Source organism: Solea solea, chromosome 16 (genome assembly GCF_958295425.1).
Source record: "Solea solea chromosome 16, fSolSol10.1, whole genome shotgun sequence".
NCBI lineage: Eukaryota > Metazoa > Chordata > Actinopteri > Pleuronectiformes > Soleidae > Solea > Solea solea.
This window is the reverse complement of record NC_081149.1, coordinates 25,475,481-25,482,319: the sequence shown is the minus strand read 5'-3', so window position 1 is coordinate 25,482,319 and position 6,839 is coordinate 25,475,481. Positions and strand designations below refer to the sequence as shown.

The 6,839-nt window shown below is 43.6% G+C and overlaps 1 protein-coding gene across 1 annotated transcript in view; it reads right to left on the bottom strand.

Moving 5' to 3' along the window:
* Positions 1–2,180: 2,180 nt before the first annotated feature.
* stx1b (syntaxin 1B) overlaps positions 2,181–6,839 on the bottom strand; it is a 19,088-nt gene continuing 14,429 nt past the window's right edge. The window contains exon 10 of the mRNA XM_058654096.1: positions 2,181–6,839. This exon is cut by the window's right edge and continues 1,037 nt beyond it. The gene's annotated coding sequence lies outside the window, so the exon portion shown is untranslated.

The window sequence follows — 6,839 nt, the reverse complement described above, 5'->3', positions numbered from 1 at the left end:
CTGTGACACAGAGTTTTTGATCCAAGTTTAATTTCACGTAACTTTTTAACATTTAGTGATCAATTCAGTGTTTATTCAAACATTTCCTGTTATTATGAGAATTATTAAAATGTAAAATATTACATTTGTAAATATTTTATCTTCGTTGTTTTTACCTCATAAGAAAATGAGTTCCTGGTGATTTTATGACGATGTCAGTGATGATGTCAGGGTTCCCACAAGTCCTTGAAAGTTTTTTAAAAATGTCCCGAAATAGACCCGGGTAAAAAGTGAAGGTAAATGTAAATGTCTCCCTTGTTTGTTAAGACGCCACCTACTGTTCACGCCCTGCGTTGCTCGATTTACGTCCACGAAGCCGACACAGGACAGACGTGGAGACATCATCAGTAGGACGGTGTTGTGGACTCTGTCCACTGTCTCTCTCTCTGCCGTTGATGTGAGATTCCGGGCAGACCAATGAGCGAGTAAAGTTAAGAAAGTGATCTCTGACTCACAAAAGACAAAGACCAAGAAGTTGTCCTCCAGCTAAACGCAATACAGGGCTTTATTTTAGATTTTCGACTCACAAGCGCCCCCACAGCTGCTGAGTGTAACTGCACTGTGGACGGATCAGCACAACGCTGCAGAAAACAATGATGTCACCTGACAAGGTTCAGTCATTTGTTTCCAGGAATAAGAACTGATGTCACACAGTTTTTATTTTGTCATCTAAAATAAAGTTTGAACGAGTCGGGTTTAAACTTTTATCTATTTTAGCCGAGCTCACAGAAGCTGCAGCTCTGTGACGACACGAGCTACAGAGCTGCAGGAGCAGATCCTGCTTTTATCACAGCCATAATGAGCAGTTTATTCAAAGGAAATAACTTACGGTGTGACAGTGTTAGAATCTTTCACAGCATGTTTTTTTCTCCTCAGCACAACGACAGCAGCAGCACAGACACTTGGTTCACTGCAGGGGGCGCTGCAGGGCTGGATCCCGGAGCCTGCGGTCGCTGAGGGTGAGACGACTTCACAAAAATGCCTTTTTGTTTTTACTCCCCTAATTTATCACTAGGATAATTATTTAATATCAATATTGAATATGAACGTGCCAGCTGTGATGTGTTTATAAACTTATTGATTTTAAGGAACTGGACGTAGTTTTTATTCAAGAAATGATGATGAAAATGAAAGAGTTAAGTCTGTTAATGTTGCTTTTTAACAAAGCTCGCTGTAAAACCGAAGAGCATTTATTTCTGCACGACAGAATCACCTGCAGCTCCGCCCCCTTCATCTGCTCCGCCCACTTCATCACACGGAGCCTCGGATAAGCAGCACATGTTTACAGCTCTTTTATTAGAGCATGCTTTTAGAGGCTTTTAAATATTTCTGGGACAAGAAATCCACTTATTTCTTTACAGCAGCGCAGCAACTTTGGCAAAGTCCTAGTCCAAGTGTATTACCAGGTCTCTTCAGGACTCTTCAGGACCTAGAGACCGAGACTTGACAGACTCTACAGGAGAACAAGGGCATTTTGAAGCCCTTAAAACCTGCTGGGCGTCACAGCACAGGGGGCGCTGGTGCAGCCTCGGCGCTCCATCCCAGTTATCTTCATCCTGGAGAGAAGAAACATCAAGAAAATCATCCATTGCTACGTGCTCATAGATGCTTCTTCACACTCAACAGGACCAGACACAAACCTTTATAAAGACGTTTGTGGATCAGCTGAAGACTGTTTTTTTCAAAACACAGACTTCATGATCTCCAGGCGTTGATGGACTCCCTGTAGAGTTCCACAAGTCTTTCTGGTTGGTCCTTGGCGACGACATGCTGGAGGTTTTCCAGGAAAGTGTGAACCAAGGACAACTACCACTGAGCTGCAGGAGACCTGGAATCACCTGCAGCTCTTAAAACTGGAGAGCGATTTCATTGCTGTGCGGAGACTAGATCTGATCCAAAGCCCTGAGGCTGAGGGAGGTTGTAAGTGAGGTTATCCATGTGTAAGAGACCCACTGTGTGCAATAAGTGATAATATCACATGTTTTAGACCGCTGTGGCTCATTAGGCTCAGACGCTGGTCTGAGTTCCATAGACCGGGAAAAACCTTTTGACCGGGTTGAACACCAGTACCTGTGGCAGGCCTCATATGATCCAGGTCTTAGACAAAGACACAAAAGTGTGGACACAAAGACACTAACGTGTTGACACTTAACAATCCGTTTCTTTATTGTTTTTTTTTTCTTATCGTTTCAAACATTTCCGTCAGGGTTTGGCTTTTTTTTTTCCAAGTTTTTATTTTAAATTAAAATTTTGACACACTTATAAAAGACAGCATCTGCATAGAGTTGTCATCTTAAAGATCCATGGGGGGGCGTAAGGGGGGGGGTGGGTGAACGGGGAGGGGAGGGGGGAATACTGGCACGTCACATGAACTAAACAGAACAGCCAACAGCAGTACGAGAGAGGGGGCGGGGCATAGAAGGGGGAGGGGTTTCTGTGGGGGGGACAGATCGCTTTTACATTACGCTACGCACACATACACACACAAAAAAAAACAGGACACAAAGTTGCATTTCCCGTCAAAGTTGCTCTGAAATGGCGACGTCTCTGTCCGTGTTTGTTTTACCGTTTTCCAAATTATGGATTTTTTTTTTTTGCTCTTCCCGATGTTTGATTTCCCACGTTCCCTAAAAACAAGTGCGTTCGCTCCTGTGGTCGCGGTCGCCGGAGTTCCCGGCCCGGATGCCTCCGCGTGAGAGAAGTTCAGCCCTTGTTTCTCGGAATATTGCACGCTTTGTTGTGTCAGGCCTGTGTGAGGCGGAGACCGAGGGCGACTCCGGGAGAACGACGTCGTTCCTCAAACCCTCTGATCGTCTGAGCAGGAGGAAACTGCGAGGTCACTTCCTGTCCAGACGTTCAGACTTCCTGTCCAACCTCTGCCACTTCGACGCTTCTGAGAAACGGAACAAAGAACCAACGACGGACGCACAAACACGGGAAGTTTCAACACTGGTCTGCGAAGTTTGTCATGTGGGCGGGGACATCTGAACTCGACTCAAACAGAGAGAGAGAGAGAGAGTTCGGAAACCGCTAACAGGGCTCCTGAAGTGATCAGGGGGTGTGGCCTGGAGACGGGGTTATTTTACCTAATATGGAGGGAAGCACTTTCATCAGAGGAGCCAGTGGGCGGAGCCTCTGGAACTGGGATGATGGTGATGAGTGGTTGTAGCTGCGTTTAAAAACAAACAGAAAATCTTTCCTTTTATTCTGAAAAGACCACTCTGCCACTGAAACGTCATGTGACGTGGGCGTGTCATGTGTGCTATGACAGCAGGTGTAAATATTTCTCTCTCTCTCAAAACCACAAACAAAAAAAAAAAGCGTTGTCGAGATGATGGGGCGGAGCTTAGAGCGGACAGAGATGGGACACGTGGACAACTTTGACAGGAATAAATATCTCAGTAGATTTTTATACATAGACATGCAAGTCATTTTTCTCTCTTTGAAGTTATTTACAATAATTACAGAACACAAAGAAACGTTTCAGCGAGCATTCAATATTCAATATTTACTACTTTGATTGATGATAACATAACGTCGTCGTCGTCTTCTTCAGAATCGTTTGTGTGAAGCCGAACTTTCTCCCTCTGGGTTTTTGCAAATGTTTTACTGCATTTATTTGTCATTTATGGTAATAATAATAATCATAATCATGATAATTATGTGTTTATCTTACTTGCTATGGCACAGACCATGTGGGTGTGGTCTGTCTCCATGGCCCCACCCCCGACAACCCCCCCCCAACTGGGGAAAAACACTGATACAAACCAAACACTGTCTCGTTACGATGAGAGAGCAGAAAGATGTGGGCGGAGCTTCATCGTGACGAGCACTGAGCTCCGCCCACCGCAGTGAAGCGGGTTTTGGTTTGTGAGAAAAAAAATTTTCAGGAAGACAAAAATCATCGTAGTTTTACCGTCCGACAGACAAAATGGACAAAATGATCGCAAACGGACGAATTTGGCGTCTGCTGCATACAAACATGGAAGACCGCGTGTGTGTGTGTGTGTGTGAGACAACACACATGCTAACGGCTAACGACAGGTCAACTCCACACACACACACACACACACACACACACACACACACACACACACACACACACACACACACACACACACACACACACACACACACACACACACAGTAGTGATGTAAAAAAAAGTGGCTAAGCTATTGCAGCTAATTTACTAGCATCACACTGTTTTTAGCATTAACAACGAAAAGATAAAAGATAAAAATAATAATTTGATCACAAACACATTAACTAATTAGGGGGCAGAGCTTTGAACCCAGGGCCGATGGGTGGGAGGGGCTACGATGTGTCAGTTAGTGCTGCAGAGAGCATTCAACCTGTGTGTGAATGTGTGAGGGGGCGGAGCCACGCTTCCAGGGTTGTAATTTCACGAATCTGCGTCACGTTTTTCTGACATCACAAACTAAAGGAAAAGTGGGGGCAGAGCCAGACATTGTTTGTTTGTGGTGTGACAGACGGACATGTGGTCCGGGCTGGTGATGTGGGGGGGCTTTCATAGATTTTATGGTTACATTAACATTGAATGTTTTTATATATTTTTTCATTTTCAACATAAACTCTGTAAACTCGACTCGTGTTGTGCTCTTTGATATTAGTGGCAAACACTTGAGGGGCGGAGCTAAAAACGCTTTGGTTTGAATTTCAATAAATATAATAATAATAATAACAGTGATCGTGGCGTCAATAAATACATCGGCTTGTTTCTCTTTCCTTTAAAAAAGAAAACAAATCAAGTAGAATTCGTCAAACACGCGCGCACACACACACACAAGAAGGCCAGTGGAGCGCTAACGATACGTTAGCCTCCAGCTCTTCACACTCACAATAATCAAAGTTGAGGGGGCGGGGCAAGCAGTGGGCGTGGTGTAAATCGGCGTCTTTCACGTTTAAATGTTGAACAAAAACACTGTTACAGAGGACACTAGCGCCACCGTGAGGTCTGAAATGAAATCACATCAAAGTCCGATGAGCGTAAAGTGCACGACAATGAGGGTCAAAGGTCGCAGTTACAAAAACACCATCATGCAAACTCCACAACGCTTTTGCATGCCTTTTTAAATATTATTATTATTTTTATTACACACAGCGGGGTGGGCGGGGCCAGACTCCCAATCCTAAACATCATCCTCATCTTTTTTTACAAACATCTAAAGGAAGCAAAGACAGAATGGGCGGGGACTGAGCGAACACTAACGTGCAGGGTTTCTGTCCCTGGGGGAAGGTGTGGGCGGGGCCTGATGGACGGACATACGGAGCAGAAAACAACAAACACACAAATGGCTGGTGCTACGACAGCATCGTCACAAACCACTGTGATATCACCATGACAACCGTCGACATGTTGAACTACAGACGCAAACAATGACGACGTGGAAGTTCTTTCTTGCTTCTTTCTTTTTTCTCGTGGGAAATGTACAACAAGAGAAGTCGGGTTCTTTACGTCATGTTTGTACAAAATAGCAAGGAGCGATTAACACGGACCACGACAGGACATTGACAATATTACGAGCTCGCTCCAGTTTAACGTTTCCATGGTTACTGCATAAAAAATCGAGTTTTCGTCGTACGGACTTTGATTTGTTCGATTAACTTCAGTGAACTAAAACCTTCACCTGTACAGCAGCTAACAGTACCTGTATGTGGATAAGTTTGCTGGCTGACAGGTTAACATTAGGCTGATATTAGGCTAACGTGAGGCTAACATTAGGCTGATATTAGACTAACGTGAGGCTAACATTAGGCTGATATTAGGCTAACATGAGGCTAACATTAGCCTGATATTAGGCTAACAGAACCTTCCAGACTTACAGAATTTTCTATTGTTTGACAAAATAGCATCGGTGTCATTTATTCAACAACAGAATCTGAACACAGCGCGTTAACTCAAAAACTACACACTGACATTATTGCTTTGGTCGTAGCATTGACTCGTTTAAGGTTGTTGTTGTCGTGCTGACAGTGACTGTGGTGTGTGTGGCGCTGAAGCACAGACTGGAGTTATCTAAAGAGGTTTTGAACTCCCATGAAGGGATCTGTGGGGGTCGCTGAACTATAACCAAAAAACATTATTTTAATCATTATTATTATATTATTTTAATCACGTGTGTGTGTGTCTATTTATGTCGGCCTTAGTTTGACGTTAGTTATCACAAATCCCCACAAAGTTCAGATTTGAACTCAAACCCTCAACAAGTGGATGAACCTCCATGTAACACAGACACACAGGTCAGTTAGCTTCATTGAAATTTTCAAACATAATGCTAACGAGTTATTTGCTTTGTGTATATTGCTATGTTTCATGGCTGTTACTTTAAATAGTTTGACAAATATAATCTCACAAGCTCCATACTAGCCTGTAAAATAATACAAATAAAGTCAGGAGCTAGTAGGCTAAAGTTAGCTTGATGTACAGATTTATGTTTTGTCCAGGGGTCATGGGTCAAGAATGATAATGAACAGACACTTGGAGACAACATCGAACATCAAAAATGTCTCCAACAAGAAGCAGCTTCTACACAATCTACACACAACACCAGCTAACACCAGCTAACACTGGCTAGCATCACTAAAACCAGCTAACACTGGCAAACATCACCAAAACCAGCTAATACCAGCTATCACTGGCTAACATCACCAAAACCAGCTTATACTAGCTAACATCAGCTAATATTGGCTAACACCAGCTAATACTAGCTTACATCAGGTCGTGTGTGTGTGTCTCTCACACACACCCACACACACACACACACACACGGCTGAATAA